Below are 17,239 nucleotides of genomic sequence, written 5' to 3'. Positions count from 1 at the left end.
GCCTGTATGTTGATGCTGATGATGCAGACCCTGTTGTTGTCACAAGCTAAGGCCGGCACAAACTGGTGGCTGGCAACAATTGTTCTTCACCAGGGGAGCTAACAATTATGTCCCAGCAGTAAGAGTACCAAATGTGCACTAGGAGAAGGAGTTCTTTTTACTGAACCATGCAAAGACTTACTGTTATCATTAACAGATTTGATTTTGTATCAGTCAACAGCATCAAATTTCAAATCAGTTTCAGTACAGCTTTAAAGATAACTGTAATAAATTAATTTAATATGTGGTGTTGATTTATTAAGAAATGCAGATAAACATTACTTAGTCTTGGGGTATGTAAATAAGGGAATCACCAGTCATTGAAATGAGACGTAAGTTTAAAATAGTTTATTAGGCAAACTAATAATAATAGAAATTATAATTTTCTTTTGTAAAGACCTGTGAAATATTAAGTACAGACACACCCATAAACAGTACATAAACGATGGAGGTAGCCACTTTGACGTCATTCAGTTCAATTCCAATTTTTATAGTGTCAGATCACAATAACAATCACTTCAAGGCACGCGATATTGTAAGGTATCGGCCCTACAATAACACAGAGAAAACCCCAATAATCAGAGGAACCCCTGTTAGCAAACACTTGGCAATAGTGGGAAGGAAAAACTCCCTTTAACAGGAAGAAAAGTCAGTTTAGGCATGAGAGAAGAAAACTGATAAGTAACATGATACATAATACCAATGTGAAGCCATAAGCCACAACATTGAATGAGACAGCAAAACAGTTGACGCTGTCTTTTCTAATAGGCCAATATGAGTCAACAAGGAAGACTGTGATGTTCAGCTAACACACTGTAAGTGATGATCATGGCGTAGACCTTTTACTCACATTAGCTAATTATAATATTTAGTCTATCGTTATATGCTCTTAGGTTAGCTTTTCTTCAAGTTGATAATGCCACCATAAGAACCTGTAGCCACATTAAGCTAAATTCACTAAAGATTATTAGTGTGGATATTTTCTGCCACCAGTGCATGAACAGACACCACAACAATGCAAGAATGGAGCCATGTGGCTTCTCCTGGCATGAGTGGACCTCATCTCCTTCTATCTCTATGGCCAGAACCGTGTTTGAAAAGGTTTTCCTGCCGAGCTTCATTAAGTCAGCCTTGTGTTTCAGCTTAATTGTCTGGCCATGCAGAGCATCCTGACAAACACTATCAGCATCCAAGCATGTAATGGATTGAGGCGAATCCCTCGGACTGACAGCAGGAGAGCGGGTATCCCTACTGCTCAGACCTGCACTTCTGCTGAAAGCCGCCGACCGTAAACCATCAATGACACGGTGGCGATGTGTTCGACATAACACAGGAAGCTTTAAGCTTGGGGGCTGACACAGCCGCTTTACAAAAAACAAAGATGAGCTAAGCACGTTTTTCAGCACATTGTTTAGACAGCCATCATGCCAAATGGTTCCCAGCAAGGCCACAGCCTCCTGTATAAATCCATTCTATTGTTAATGCAAACTCTCCGTGACACTCGCTCTGCGAATGCCTGATGAGATGAAAAGATAAAGACACGAGCCAACATGGTTCCTGGATAAAATCCAGAGTGCGAGCAAGAGTAGTAGAAGATCGATCAGGGTGCAGGATTAGCTGGGCCAGCATGCAGCTAAATCAGTAACAGCTACAAAGATGCACAGAGGAAATAAAACAACTCAAGCACTTGCCACATAAATACAGCAGGTATTTTAAGCACTGCACATCCCTGTTCTTTTTCTAGTACCTCAGAAACAAACACTTCTGCTCCATTCATATCGGAGATAATGTGCTCATTTTGTTTTTGGTCCTTTTTCAACTCCTGATTTGGACATTTGACTTAAACACAAGGCATAAGTGTATGAACAGCATGTCTAATGTAAGCTTAATGATATGGTGAGTTAAAATCCAATTTAGGCCAACCAAAATTAAAATCTAAGTACAGTAGCTGCAGTGGCATTTCAATCAAGGCCCGATTTGGTGCAGTGATATGACTCATCTTCCCTTCTGCTCCCCTCTCTGGTCCCTCTGGCTGTCCCATTGTCTACATCTCTCCATTGTTTAAATCTCTCTCACCCTCTGGTCCCTCATTTCTCCTTTTTTCCCCAGTTCATTTTCTTGGCTGTCTGGCAGCGCACGCAGAGCCTGATTGCAGTACGTTTCCTGAACTAATAGGGGTCACATTAGCCTGGCAGGAAACACAATCCTATTATGGAAATGCTCAGTCAATTACTGGGCAAGGAATAAACACCCTCTCTGTCATTTCTGACTATCATATTTGTGTTGGGCTAATGGTAGCAATGCACGGCTGTTATCTTCTCGATGGCGTCTTATCTGCATCTCCCGGAGGAACACAGGCATACGTTTGAGGACTGCGTCATTGCTGGAGCTACGCCGGATCTGCCTGCATGAGAGCTTTTCCCCTTCAAACCAAACATCTCCACGAGAATTTTTCCAGCCACTCGCCAGCCGTGAGGGATAATGGAGTCATTATGTTTCATGTTCATGTAATAGAGCTCCATTATTGATGCTAAAAGTGACAACTGATTGTATCTGATTCTGAGTGCCTTTCACTTAATTAATCATATTGATTTACACCAAAAAGATGAAAATATTATAGAGAAATAATTATTAAGCTAATAGCTTTGACATGTTTAAAAGCTCCCTGCAGCTAATACGTTTGAGCTCTTTAGTTTAATTTAACTTATTCTACCCTATAATACAGCACTGGGAGTCTCATTGTAGCCTGAATTATAACGGATACGTATTTCAATGCTCTGTAAGCTAAACTATGCTTATGAAAATCCAGCTACAGGGAAATATAGCAGGTTATAAATGTTTCCTAAATTACTGCTTCTCTCACACACAAGTTCACACTGGGCAAGCTCTTTTTTTTTCTTCGTTAGACTTTTGTCTGCCATGAGATGTCACAAAAACTGCATGGAGGAGCAAACTAACGTTTTATTACAGTAAGATAGTTCTGAATTGCCACTGGGCTCAAAAGCAAAATATATGCTTATTTGGTAAGTACATGTATGCTATGCCAGAAGAAGAAGACTCAGAGAAGGAATAAATTGATAATTTTGGAAATTTGTTTCATAGCCAAAGGACAGCAGATTAGATTCATACCAGTATCAGAACTGTGTTACGCATGAAGCGAGATTTCAGAGGCGGAGCACAGTAAAAGTTGTTCATTTAAAATAGCAGATATTGCCAATATTGAGATTTTTGAGTGAGTAATATTGAGTAAAAACTAGGGCTGAACGATTATGGAAAATAATCTAATTGCGATTTTTTGCCCCAATATTGCGATTGCGATGCCATATGCGATTATTTTTTAAGGTCTTTGTCTTCTGTATTATTAAACAAAGACAAGCAATACATCATATAGTATGGCCAATACTATATTACATTAATTTTAAACTGTTCTTTCCTGGAAGACAGACCTCTGTTATGATGACATGAGGTGATGCATGAATTGATGACTGACATTTTTATTTAACTTCTTCAATCACAACAGTATATTTGAACATACACAATAGTTTATTTTTAGCTTACAAACATCTGAGCATAAAGTGCTGACAAGGAACCCTGGTGTAAACATTAAAATGAAAGTCAGTACAATGTGCAGATTGCAGAAATATATATAAAAAAAATCAGTGGCTTTACCACACTCAGTTTTTCGACATCTGTGAACTACTAGACAGTCATTCAATTAAAAAATAATATTAAATAAATAAAACTAATAAATAAAAAATACACACATCTTACTGATCTCTACAGTCAGTAACATTACACATAAAGTGCAAACATAATAGCAATTGTATAAACACACACACAAACACGCCTTTAAAATTTAAAGGCGTGAAATTGGACGGTCTAGTTCTGATCTGCGTCACCGCTGTCTCGGTGGAGTTTAATAAACTCGGCCGTCTGCTTCTTGCTATCTAAAATATAACCAGACACTGGCGTAAATTCTCGACTGTCTCATACTTCTGTTTAATAAGTTTTCTGTTTGACGTTTAGTCAGCTGTGTGAAAACCAAGGAGGAACCCACCCGGGGGATTAATAAAGTTTTATTTTATCTAATCTAATAACTTTAATCTCAGCCAAACCGATTTACTCACGAACAAACAAAACACTGAAAAAAGCCCAACAATAACATTTTTAGGTTGTCTAAGTGACTTATATATTACGTTTAACCCGAGCAGCGAAACTCCGCGGTGATCTGAAAATGATGTGCCGGGAGTTGTGCCGTTCTCGGCCGCATCAGTAACCCTCGAGCTCCCGGCTAGCTGTCGAGCTGGTGGGTAGCAGACGCCTCTGAAAACGTCGAAGCACTTTTGCAAATATGGGATATCTTGATAAACCGAGCAGATATTCGATGTTTACACAACTACTTTCTCGCCTGAAAATATTTTAAAAGTTTATTTTGTGACCCAGAAAGATTAGTATGAGTAATTTTAAAACTTAGTAGCGGCCGCCATTGTTGGAAACTGGAGTTTGGCTGGGCCGCGCTATGAATTCTGGGATATGGTAGTAATTTGGACAGCCTTCGGCGCGTCGCTGTGACGTAATCGGTCTACAAATGCGGCCTCAGGAGGATGCAGCCCATGAATTTGGACATGTCCAGAGTATAATCGCAGCCTTTGCGGTTAGAAAATTGCACTTGATCATGTCGCGATATTATCGCAAATGCGATATATCGTTCAGCCCTAGTAAAAACCCCAAATACTGATATATTGATCATATTTTCTTTTCTATATACACACACTTGAGCTGCACAAGTAATCAAATTTTAATCTTGATTAAGATTTTGACTTGACTCGAGCAATACCGAAAGTGTGTGCTCCACCAATAGAACTCAAAGCAAAAGCAAATCAAGCTCTCCCTAAATCACCCCCTGATCATACACCAATCACAAGTGTTCCCTGCACCACATAGCTTGAAGTTTCCCGGACCAGTAACACCACGATAAAGACAGATGTACAGCAAGATTCAAATGTCTGGCACAGCTCTCCTTCTGCATGTCCCCCTTCGCTACATCCGCGAACCTCGTCTTTGGTCTTCCTCTTTTCCTCCTGCCTCAGCTCCATCCTCAACATCTTTTGTCCAGTATATCTACCATTCCTCCTCCAGCACATATCCAAATCATGTCACTCTAACTTCATCTCCAAAACACTCAACCTGAGCAGTCCCTCTGAAGGTACTCATTTCTTTTTTTTTTATATATTTTTATTGATTTTATAATTGAGTAGCATACAACAATCACCTTCAAAAAGAACACAATAGAAGGTGAACGGCAAGTCAACAAGGTGGTGATACATCATACATAAATGTCAAGACAGAGTATACTTCAATTAAGGTTGTCCATCAGGCTAACGACCGGTTGCCAAATCTTATCAAACACACTCTCTCGGTTAGACAGGGTAAACCTGATTTTTTCCAGATGGAGTACATTTCCAAATGCTCTCAACCACATTTCGAAGGTAGGGGGTTTATCAGACTTCCAGCAGAAAAGTATCAGCTTTCTAGCCACAAGTGTGGTCATTGACACAACCTGCATCTCCGTCTTGTCCCTTGCCCATCCCAGTTCACACACCCCGAACAACGCTGCAAAGGGGGTACATGGGACCACCCTGCCAATGGCTTTGGACAAAAAATCAAACAGATGATTCCAAAAAGGCCGCAGCCTTTGGCATTGAAAGAAAAGGTGAGATAAAGTTCCTCGACCACTTGAACACTTAACACAGAGGGCTGAGACGTTCTTATATATCTTTTCCAGTTTAGTGGGAGAGAAGTGCAACCTATGCACAACCTTAAATTGGATCAAACAGTGTCTAGCATTTACAGAACTACAATATACATTCTTAATGCACTCTTGCCAAAGATCATCAGGAACATCCACCCCCAGTTCTTCCTGCCACTGCTCCCTAAAAGTATCAGAGGAAGGACTGCACATATCCAGTAAGGCCCTCTAAAAGCGGGACACAGCACCTCTAGTATAGGGCTCAACCGACATGAAGCTGTCAAGCACTGGGCTTCGAGGAATCAGACCGTATCGTGGAACAGATGCTTTGATGAAATGTCTTAACTGTAAAAATCTGAAAAAATGTGAATTAGGAAGATTAAATTTCACCCTCAGTTGTTGAAAAGATGGAAAATATCCATTAATGTAAATATCTTTGAGAGAACAAATCCCTCTTCCCTGCCATGACACAAACGTGCTGTCCTCCAGCCCAGGCCTGAAGGCATGGTTGTTACATAGCGGAGCATCCAAATACATTTTAGGAGCCTTTACTGTGTCCAATAGTTGGTTCCAAACCTTAATTGAATTTTGAACCACAGGATTTCTGCCATATAGTGTATTCTTCACTTTTACCCAATGATCACAATTAGAGTAGCATTCCTTTCGCCCAAAGATGTCAAAAGATGTGAGATAAAAAGGGAAATAGTCAACTTACTGAGCAAAATACATGATATAAAATAATTTTTCCAAAGTGGAAAAACCTGCAGCGTATACAAAATATCACAGAGAAAACAGACAGGAATCTCACATCTCTCACATGCATCGCTGAAGTACAATAAATGGATCGAAAGGATGTGAAAGCAGTGTTATATTTACATTACATTTATGTCACTTAAATCAATGAATAATCACGACAATAATCGAGAGAATCATTTTGGCCTCATGTGGGGCTAATACACACGTGCCCACATATATAGAGAGATAACGTATATTGTTGAGTGATATCAAGAAGCTGATGGGGTTATGGTTCATTTACTTCCAGTAAATTTCACAAACTACTTTGCAATTTACTGTGAAAACACTGCTTGACCTCGTACTAGTTTGCTCAGTTGAATCATAGTCGGCTAAGTGGCAAGTACTGCAAACAGTGTTGGAGCTCTTCACCATTTCTAAAATAGTATTTTTTCATTTTATTTGTTTTGGTATTATATTATGCTAAAAAGAAAAAACTTGCACAGGAGCTGCAAAGAAACAGAAAAAAGACAAAATCTTAGCAGCAAATTGGAACTGACAAATTGGTCAAGACTGTAATATAGTTGGCCTCATTGGTTGGTTGTAGCCCCCCAATCATATGCTTGAATCAACCTAACCATTTTTACCTCTCATAAAGACTTAAATGGTCACTGAAAAGTTTGATTTACAGAAATAGTAACAAATATTGTCATTTGAACCAAGCAGCAAAGTCATTCCTCAAGCCAGGGGGACGTTCCTCATAACATCCTTGAATTTGGGCACTCCACAGGCCTCTGAGAAAACAACTCAGAATCTCTTCTGAGTTCGGCATTTACACAAAATGAACCTCTGCTTTCCTGGGTTGATCTAGTTCTGCTTTTTGTGTGTGGGTAGGGGGGAGGGGCTTCACATGATGACGACAATTAAAATAAAAAGTATAAATAAAAAGAGAAAACCTCAGCTTTCCAGCAGTCTTGCTTGTGGCAAGGTATGTACAGGATCCTAGAACACTGTCAGTTCGAGTTAAGGGCATGCATGCATTTGGGTCGGGGACGGCTCCCTGCTGAGTCACCTCCCTGCATGATGTTAGGCTGACGGAGACAAATGCCCATAGAGTGTCAGTCAAAAGTGACCCCATCCCCTTTGCTTTGATTCAATTAGCTTTCCAGCAGTGTCCCAAAGTGGAACCAAAGGCAATGTTCACTCAACTTAACCAGATTTTAGTTTGCTGACAGCATTGTCTTCCTCCCATCAAGTTATGTGGGGCCCGTTTGGTGATGTATGTCATCTGGCTGTCACATTATCACTCCATTCACGGGTACGGGAAAGGCGCTCAGAACGTGCCCTTAATTTACCTGGACAGCTATTACTATCATCAGCGTTGTCATTAAAGTAAGATTTGCAGATTTATCAGAAAATGTCAAACTGGGTAAAAAAAATGACAGAGCAAAGGATTCATAGCTGTCAAATCACTTTGATGGAAACGCACTATAAAATATCCTAAAGGGTGGTGCCACCCTCTTCTTTATCCTATCCATATAATCGCCAATGTGGGTCACAGGGTGGATGCAACACGGGCCAAGCAGCCTGAAAGGAGAGAGGAGGCTGGTTTGCTGCTCTTCTAAAGGGAGGAGGAAACATGAGGGGGTCACAGGGCTGAGTTCCTGTAGCTTAGCGTGGAAAATCCTCTTTAATCCTCCAACCAGTCCCATGGAGCTGTTTACTGTATGTACGTAACGCCATTATATTATGGAACCCAACCAAACACTCCCCTTGTGTACGCTACACCCTTTGCTTCCTCTTCATGCCCTCCCAAATGTTCACCTGTCTTTTTTTTTTATTTGTTTTTTTTTTTTTTTATGTTTTTTCTTCTTATGGTTTTTTTGTTTTGTTTTTTTTTTAGATTATCATCATTAGACAGTGAGCCAGACATAAGAATCGCACAGAGAGTGGTGAGAAAAACAAATCAGCCTTCGGGGTATTTATACCAAAATGAGGGAGGACTAGAGGGGGGCCACTTTATGGCCTGCAGTGTGGCTGACTAATCACAGTTTTCTTTTAGATACACAGTAAACTCATTACAGATAACATAAACCACGTCTAGATGTAAAGAGAAGTTATTTCTAGCAAAGTGCATATAAAGCATCAAAGTGCCATGAAAGCGCCGTCCTGTTCAGGAGATTCCTGTTTGTTTTCGAAAACAATGTTTTAAATTATTTAAACCCACCAAGCTCCATAATGGAAGAATGTATTTTGTGAAAGCTTAAAATGAATTTTCAGCTAGACTCCTGGAATCACATTACAACACAAGGCAACAAATCATCTGTGTCACTGCCTTGTCATTATCTAATTGTCTTGTTGTGGACTGAGGACCATCTCCTTCCTTACCCTGTCTGTATCCCTCTGTTTATGCTCTCCAAAACCACACTTCCCTATTCTTCTAATGCAGACTGCTGGTACAGAACACCCAAAAAACTGAAAACACAGTAGACAATGTGAGTGCTTGCAAAATAAATTTTAAAATAAAGCAGCCAAAAAAAGTAAGCAGGCAAAAATGTAATTCCTTGTTAAATATATCCACATTTAGCTAATATGTCTGTCATAAAACTTCTGATCCAAGAATCACTTGGTGATCCAGGATTGGGTGATCTTAGTTAGGATAATTGTATTTGTTCAGATCTTCAAAGAAAGCAGTCAGATTTGTTGCTTCATCATGAATAAGTGCATGCTCCTGTGGTCTTTGACAAAGGAAAACTGTCCATACTGAAAAGGTCAACTGTATTAATGATAAATTCTTTAATATTTCAAGCAAACAGCAGATCACCATAGACCAGGGAAGCACAAGTAAAATATTATTTAACCCTCTGAGGTCAAAGTCATCATATGTGCTAACCCTAAGCCTGGGCCTACCCCCCACTTTGGGACAGCACCAACCACTGCTAGCAAATGGTGCTTTGCAACATCTCATTAAAACAAATACCTGAATATCAAACACCTATTGACATGTTCAAAAATATAACACTAATATAAAACTAACGTGATTCAGAACATTTTTGTTTTTGTATGTATTATGCCATGTCATAAAATATAGAAAAAGCTTCTGTGTTATTTACAGTGAGATGTAACATAGAAAACATAAGCTTGGTTATTTTGTTGGCTTCAATCTATTTTTGTTTTGTAGGACTTATGCGCATCAAACTGTCAATAAAATCTAAAGAACTGAATCGTAAGGATTAAAAACTGGTATATAGTTTGAAGTTTGCACTATAAAACACAACTGTGATAACTGATGAAGTTATATGCACTAAAATATGAACTGGCTGATTTTGAAGGGTTAAAGGGGCTCTTCTGTCTTGTAGGACCAGCAGAATTACTTTGTTTAAAGCTTGTTTATTCTTCTTTTTAATATTGCATTTATAAGCAGGACACTTGAGTAGACTACAGAGAAATTTCAACACGGTAATAAACACAAACCAATTATTCCTTTTTTTTTTTTTTTTTAGAATGGAGCACTGGCAGCCCCCTGGAATAATGAGTAAGGCTACGCCACAGGATCCCAACTGCATAACATTCACTTGCACTGATCACAACTGGTTCTACCCACATTGATGCAACATCATTGGTCATTTAATCCCGCCCATATTAAATAAACCTGCTTTATTCCTGTGACAACCAATCCAATAATTTCCAAAAAACAGATTACACACAAAAAATTGAGTAAATAATCATGCATCATAATTAGTGCTTCATAGCTAACGTTCTGCTTGTTTGAGTTACAAAAGGGGCCTATTATAATCTATGATGCTGTTATTGTACGTCCACCTCCATATTTGCATTGTTAGATTGCATGCTCTGTCCACCATGCAAACACTAAGTGTGTGTGTGTGATAGAGAATAAGGAAAAGCTTAATAAAGTAAAGAACACTGCAAAGTACTGTGCAGAAGTCTTTAGGTACTTCTTAATTCTTTATATTTTGCTGGGGAAATGGGAAATAAGTGCAGCTATTTATTGAAATATGCACAGAAATACAGTAAATAAGGCAAAAACAGAGTTTTGGGCTTGAAAGTCAATACTTGGTATGGCCACCTGTTTCTTCAACACAGCCTGAACTGTTTTAGACAGCTTTCTGTAATTTCTTCATGAAGTAGTCTACATGAATTGTTCTACAGGCTTCTTGAATGATTTTTGTTCCTTAACAAAGCCTCCACTGTGTTTACAGATGGCTGTAGACACTCACTGTAGTAGATATGTTGCCACTGGTTTTCAGTCCACTTCTTGTGTATTTTGGCATACCTCAAATAGGAATAATTATCCAGGCTTCTTGAAGGACATTCAAAACTCTTCTTTCTTCCATATGCTATCAAGGTGATCCTGTACTCCTTCAATAATGCTGAGGTCCTGAATCTGGGAGACCAATCCATGACACATCGTTTTCCACTGTGTGTTTTTCTATCCAGGCATGCTTTTTGGACATTAGCAGTATGGGATCACTGTCATGTTGAAAAGTGGAGCTGTTGCTAAGATCCCTAACACCACTGTCTGAAATGCAACCCAAACCATAACAGAGTCTTCACCATGTTTTACAGATGGCTGTAGACACTCATTGTTATACTTGTTGCTGTCGCTGCAAAAGATACTATATTATGCCTGTCAAACTGCATTTTGGTTAAGTGGCTTATATGGTTGTATGCAGCTGCATGTATCCTCATAAGCACCATAGATCCTTTAACAATTTGTAAACAGTAATAACACAGGTAAGGATGTGCACACATTTTGGGAAAGGAGATTTAAGAGTCTGTCAATCTAGACAAAGGGATTATCCACAAAAGATCATGCAAACTATCTAAACAGGTTAACTTTGATGACCGGCAACTGACTTCCTTGTGGCAGCACAGGAACAAGCTCTCAGCACAAGAGCAATAGTTCTGGGGTCTATCACACCAGGAAAGACCTCAGGTGCAGGCTGTGTAAAGATGCCTCTGAGACAATCCAGCATATAACAGCATGGTGCAAGATGCTAGCAGGCAGGGCATACATGGAATGGCATAACCAAGTGGTCGGCATAGTGTACAGGAACATCTGTGCCAATAAGGCCTGGAAGTCCCGAGGTCAAAATGGGAGAGGCCCCCTAGGGTGGTGGAGAATGACCAAGCTAAGATCCTGTGGGACTTCCAGATACAGACAGTGATAGAGCGATAGATGTAGCTATACCGAGTGACAGCAACATCTGGAAGAAGGAACATGAGAAGCTCAAGAAATGCCAAGAGCTGAGAGAAGAACTCGGGAAGATGTGGAGGGTGAAGGTAACAGTGGTCCCAGTGGTAATCGGAGCACTAAGTGCAGCGACCCCCAAGCTAGGTGAGTGGCTCCAGCAGATTCCAGAAACAACATCCGAGATCTCTGTCCAGAAGAGCGCAGTCCTAGGAACAGCTAAGATACTGCGCAGGACCCTCGAGTTCCCAGGCCTCTGGTAGCGGACCCGAGCTTGAAGAATAAAGACTTTCCCCAACGGCAATTTATTTTATGATTTAAAAAAAAATATATAAATCATAAAGACCTGTAGACACTCAGTCATTTCAGTATTTTTTTTCTTTGTTTGAGCTTCACATTATTTATTTCGGAACTTGGATTCCTTAGATTGGCTACTCAGTGTTGTGTACCGTTTATGTTTTAATACTCTGCTTCATGAGTTCTGAACAAAAATGATCAAGCTTCATAAAATATATTTTATATATTTCTTTAAATACTCGGCATAATAATAATTATGTATTCTTATTACCCAGTCATCAGAGTTGACCGATGATGACATCCGGGAAATAAAGGTTGTGGACCTAGATGCTGCAGTGCTGACAAGTCTAGGGAACAGTGACACAGAAACAACATCACTGGACACTGATACGGAGGAACAACCAGGCTTGCTGGAGCCCTTGACTGCTTTATTTAACACTCACTCAGGGAACTCTCACCACAGGAAATAAAGGTGAAAAGTGAAGAAACATTTCACAAACTTAAATGCAGCATCATCAATTTGAAACACTAGAATGCGTCCAGATAACACCACTGGCACACCCATCGGATCACACGTACTAAATTTCACCATGTGACCACAACGGATAAAAAAAGGAAAATGAATTATGGATATAATGCAGTACAACAAAACCAAGTTAAATGTCCCATCTGTTCTTTAGGGTGAAACCATGAAGGAAACAGCAGGACAACATTATAGTGAATGCAACAATACATTTGATATGGTGGGTTTTAATACCTTAAATCTGTAGGCTAAATCAGTGTTATTTAAGGCCCACTCTTAATTTCATTAGCAAAAGCCAGTAAGATGATCCTGCAGAATGATATTTTGGCAAATTATTTCTACACTGTCTGTGATTTTGTCTGTTATATTCAAAGATAAAGGAGGTAAGTCCTGTGAAAGAAAGCATTTGCCCCATTTTGCATTTAATAGTGGCATAAGAAAACGCAGAGTTTTTCAGCTCCTCTCTAAGCTTTGCATTTTCAGCTTGAAGTTTTTCTCCTGCTGCAGGTTCACACAGTCATTCTGAAGCTGAGTGTATCTCAGGTTTAGATCATCATATTCTCTCCTTGGGACTGGGATATCCTCTTCATCTTTAATACAGAAATGTGAAAAGTTAGGATATGCAGGCACAAGCTCACAACAAATTGGTTGATTCTAAAAAATATATATCCTTACCAGGATATTGATCCAGACAGTCACACTACACTGATTAATAGCCAAATAGCAAACCTGCTAATGCAGCTTACTTTAGATATTATTATTCATATAAAGCAGGAATTATAGTGTAACCAGAGTAGATAAATAACTTACCTGATGTAAATTGGCGCTACAAATGCGAGCATTTCTGATTGTGTCCTCAGTCCAGCTTTCGTCAACACGTTTAATGGCTTGCTACCACAGACGCCTCAGATTTCTCAGAAACAGCTGGGATCCCGTCGTAATTCTGTACAACTTCAACCCGCTGTTTATAGAGGAGTGATTTTGACAGCCAAACACGCAACAACCCAACATTTTTATGATGATAACACTTTTAAATCAAGCTTTACAACTGTGTTGTCTCGTCATCCTTATCTGAATTAATGGGATGACGCTTTACCTCCGCTGCCAAAATGCACACGCATGCTTTTGATGACGTAGGCAGCAAAAGGGTCTATATGATGATAAATCAGGGATATTAAGGAACTTTACATTGAACTACAGTGCTTAGAAACCACAGAATCCCAGTGGAACCACTTATATGTGCACGAAGCCTCACAGGGTTATCGCCTACACCTTGACCTTTACATCACAGCATGCCCCTCAGGGTAAAAGCAGTCTGTGCTACATATAAGGGCTTATTTAAAAGTCTACTAGCAGCACTTTAAATAAGTCTTCCCAAAGAGTGCTTTCAAGAAACACTGTCTGATCTCATGTTAGCAATTTACTTTTTGCCTGTATTCTAAGGGTAGTGCAGAAGTTCTCAGTCTACCTGAGAGCTGTGTGCATTGATGAGCGTGCAGAGATAGAGGAGATAGAGGAGGCTGCAGTTGTTGTTGAGCCTCACACAGTTGAGAGATACCGAATTTTTTCGTGGCTATCTTGATAGACATCAAGCCTCGTCCCTCAGAGCTTCAGCTTATCAGCGCGGAGAAAAAAATAAATAAAAGATCAGAAAGCATAAAAGCGCAGTTTGATGCACTTGAAATACAGATAAGGATATATTTTTATTAGGAGCCAACTAATTGAATTTGTTTCTTTTTAAAACAGCATGTATGAAATCATTTCCACTAAGTGAATACAGTTCAGTTTCATCAACGAGAATCTCGATGCAGTAATCAATTGGTAACGGCAAGAACTCACTGATGTTTGCAGGGTGAAGGATTAATCAAAGCCAGCAGGACCGTGCATGATTTCATCATAAGAGTCATGACTGAAGGTGTGTGCGCATGTGTCTGTGTGTGTGTCACTACTATTTTTTCTACTGTAGTAACAGTTCTATGGTAAAGAACGTGGCAGATTCTAATAGTTGAACAGGTTAATATGTATGTTAATTGTTTAATACTGCAATGTTGTTGAAAGGGGAGCTTGAAAACCGTCATAAAATGTTGTTCAGTGGTTGTGAACACAGACTACAGTTCATGCTGCCACTAAAGGGAGGGCGGTGTGTCTGCCTGTCTGCAGCAGTGCTGTGTGAAGCTGTGTGTCAGCTGGATGAGGCAAAGACAGCACTGCTGGCACTGAAAATGTTGCAAAGTAGTACCTAATCCGATAGTTGTTTTTACTGTTGATTGTTGGCCTATCTCAGTACCAGGTTTTTGCAAGCCCTAGTCTTGACATTTCTAAAATGTTGGTAGCAGAGCTAAACACTCAGTTACTACAACACAACGCTCAACTGACCAATATTTTTTCTAAACAATTCATTATTTAGTCTATGACATGGGGAAAAAAACAACTCTATATTAAAAAAAAACATCATGGCTTTTCAAATATCATTGTTTTTGAGCATATTATATACACAGAAAAGTTAACACACAGTCTAAATATAGTTGTAGTTTACGAGTATATACATGGTTTGATTTATGCCTAAACTATTTTTTATTTATAAATGTCCATAGTAATGAAAAATTACATAATCCAAGTTACTTTTTAAGCAAAATGCCACATTACCAAACTGTGTTTTCTTATATTTTACTGGATATTAACAAAACATGCAATTAAGAGATTTTTGCATTAGCGTACAGGAAACACACTGGTATTCTTTTTTAACTTCTCCCAACCTTTGAAAGACAATTCTTTAGAAAATGCTTTTTGTAGCTCTTTTTAAAGAATTCTTTTTTACATGGATTGATGGCAGCATTGTTAGAAAACGGTTTGCCTGAGCAGCATGAAGGATCATCTGAGCAAGTGAAACAAGATGAGCATTCATCACAAAAATCAGACACTTTACTTGACAACTCCTCTCCCTGTTTTCACTCTGATTTGACCTTGAACATCTCGCTGCCCTTGACCAAGCTACCTTTCACATCAGTGAAGCCACCGTGTCTGTGGACAGTGATCCATCTCCCTTTAGTTAGCTCTGTGTTCGTGACTACCTTTCCCTTATATGTTTTACCAGCATGTATAATAAGTGATTAAGGGGCGATCGTGGCTCAAGAGTTGGGAGTTCGCCTTGTAATCGGAAGGTTGCCGGTTCGAGCCCCGGCTTGGACAGTCTCGGTCGTTGTGTCCTTGGGCAAGACACTTCACCCGTTGCCTACTGGTGGTGGTCAGAGGGCCCGGTGGCGCCAGTGTCCGGCAGCCTCGCCTCTGTCAGTGCGCCCCAGGGTGGCTGTGGCTACAATGTAGCTTGCCATCACCAGTGTGTGAATGTGTGTGTGAATGGGTGGATGACTGGATATGTAAAGCGCCTTGGGGTCCTAAGGGACTAGTAAAGCGCTATATAAATACAGGCCATTTGCCATTTGCCATTAAAAGGACAATACACAGGCTTCCACCACTTGACTCCCAGAGGCAGCTCATTCTGCACCTTATGGGAATACCTTATTGCATTATGCAATGGTGTAATAGGCTTAGTTAGCTACATACTACTCTGCAGGGGAAGATGAGGAGGGGAGTTGTGGCCACACTTAGATGACTCACTTCATTAAGTCTACCTTCCTAAGAGCTTTCTAGTTGCTGAGGAGTGAACTTTCCATGCTCCCACATTAGCACAGACCTCAGATAACATGTACTGTTGAGTAAATAACGTAAACATGGTTCAATACACTTTCGTGCTGATGAATAGTCTGAATTCCCATTTTCTTTTGATTACTGTTTACCTTCCCTTTACCTCTGCATTATTTAGAACTAAATGTGGCTTATTACTGCTGCTCAGAGCTGTATTCGTTCATTAAGCTCCTATAATGTACTCCAGGATAGCGAAAATGCAGCAGGAGCGCCAAAGGTAAAACTGATCTGAATGTAAGTACCGCTGAGGCGCATGAAGAACAAGCAGCTCAGGTTATTTGTTTAGTGGGAATAAGAGCCTCCCTTCACCTGAATTTCACCTGCACCGCTGAAAGCATCACAAGACTCCAAGCATCCCCAAGGAACTGTTTTTAAACCATCTGGGTTCCTGAGCTGTAGCATCCGCACAGAAACACTACACTTTGCAAACATTAAAGCTTTATAAGGAAACGACTTATCCGACCACATGTGAAAAAGAAAAAAGAAAAGAAAGAAGAAGCCGGGCTATCCGTTTGACAGAGAACAAACATGTCGCTGCGCATCGGTACTTACTTTTAGAGGGACATTGCGCGATGCCGCCTTTCGGATGCTCGCAAACACACTCGCGATGAAAGTATTTCTTCTTCAGGCGTGCGCCACGGCAGGAATGTACACAGAGGCAGACATGCGGAGTCATTTGACCTTCTCCCAATAGAAACTACCATCGGTGAGACATAGGAGAGGGGAGGAGCGGACCAAACCAAACCGGGCAAGCGTCCCGGCAGAGCGGAGAAAGCGGAGAGGGGAGGGGAAGGGGGAGAGCTGTCATCCTCAGATACACTGCAGGAATAAAAATGACACAGTGGCTGCAGATAAGGAAGAAATACACGATTCTAGTGAGCAAAAACAGACCCACTAAGCTTAAACGGGTTTAAGACTGTGGAACTATTAGGGTTTGTTCGGGCTCCAGCTAATGATCACATGGCTGTCAAAAAAAGAAGTC

The 17,239-nt window shown here is 40.1% G+C and overlaps 1 protein-coding gene across 2 annotated transcripts in view; it reads right to left on the bottom strand.

Annotated features, from left to right (window-relative positions):
• oxr1a (oxidation resistance 1a) overlaps nucleotides 1-17,013 on the bottom strand; it is a 198,358-nt gene extending 181,345 nt beyond the window's left edge. For both annotated transcript variants that reach the window (XM_082551232.1, XM_082551231.1), the window contains exon 1: nucleotides 16,810-17,013. The gene's annotated coding sequence lies outside the window, so the exon portion shown is untranslated. The remainder of the gene's footprint in view (nucleotides 1-16,809) is intronic.
• Between the last annotated feature and the right edge of the window lie 226 nt (nucleotides 17,014-17,239).

This window comes from Aulonocara stuartgranti (assembly GCF_965226115.1).
Source record: "Aulonocara stuartgranti genome assembly, chromosome: 11".
Lineage (NCBI taxonomy): Eukaryota > Metazoa > Chordata > Actinopteri > Cichliformes > Cichlidae > Aulonocara > Aulonocara stuartgranti.
This window is presented reverse-complemented; position numbering and strand designations above follow the sequence as displayed.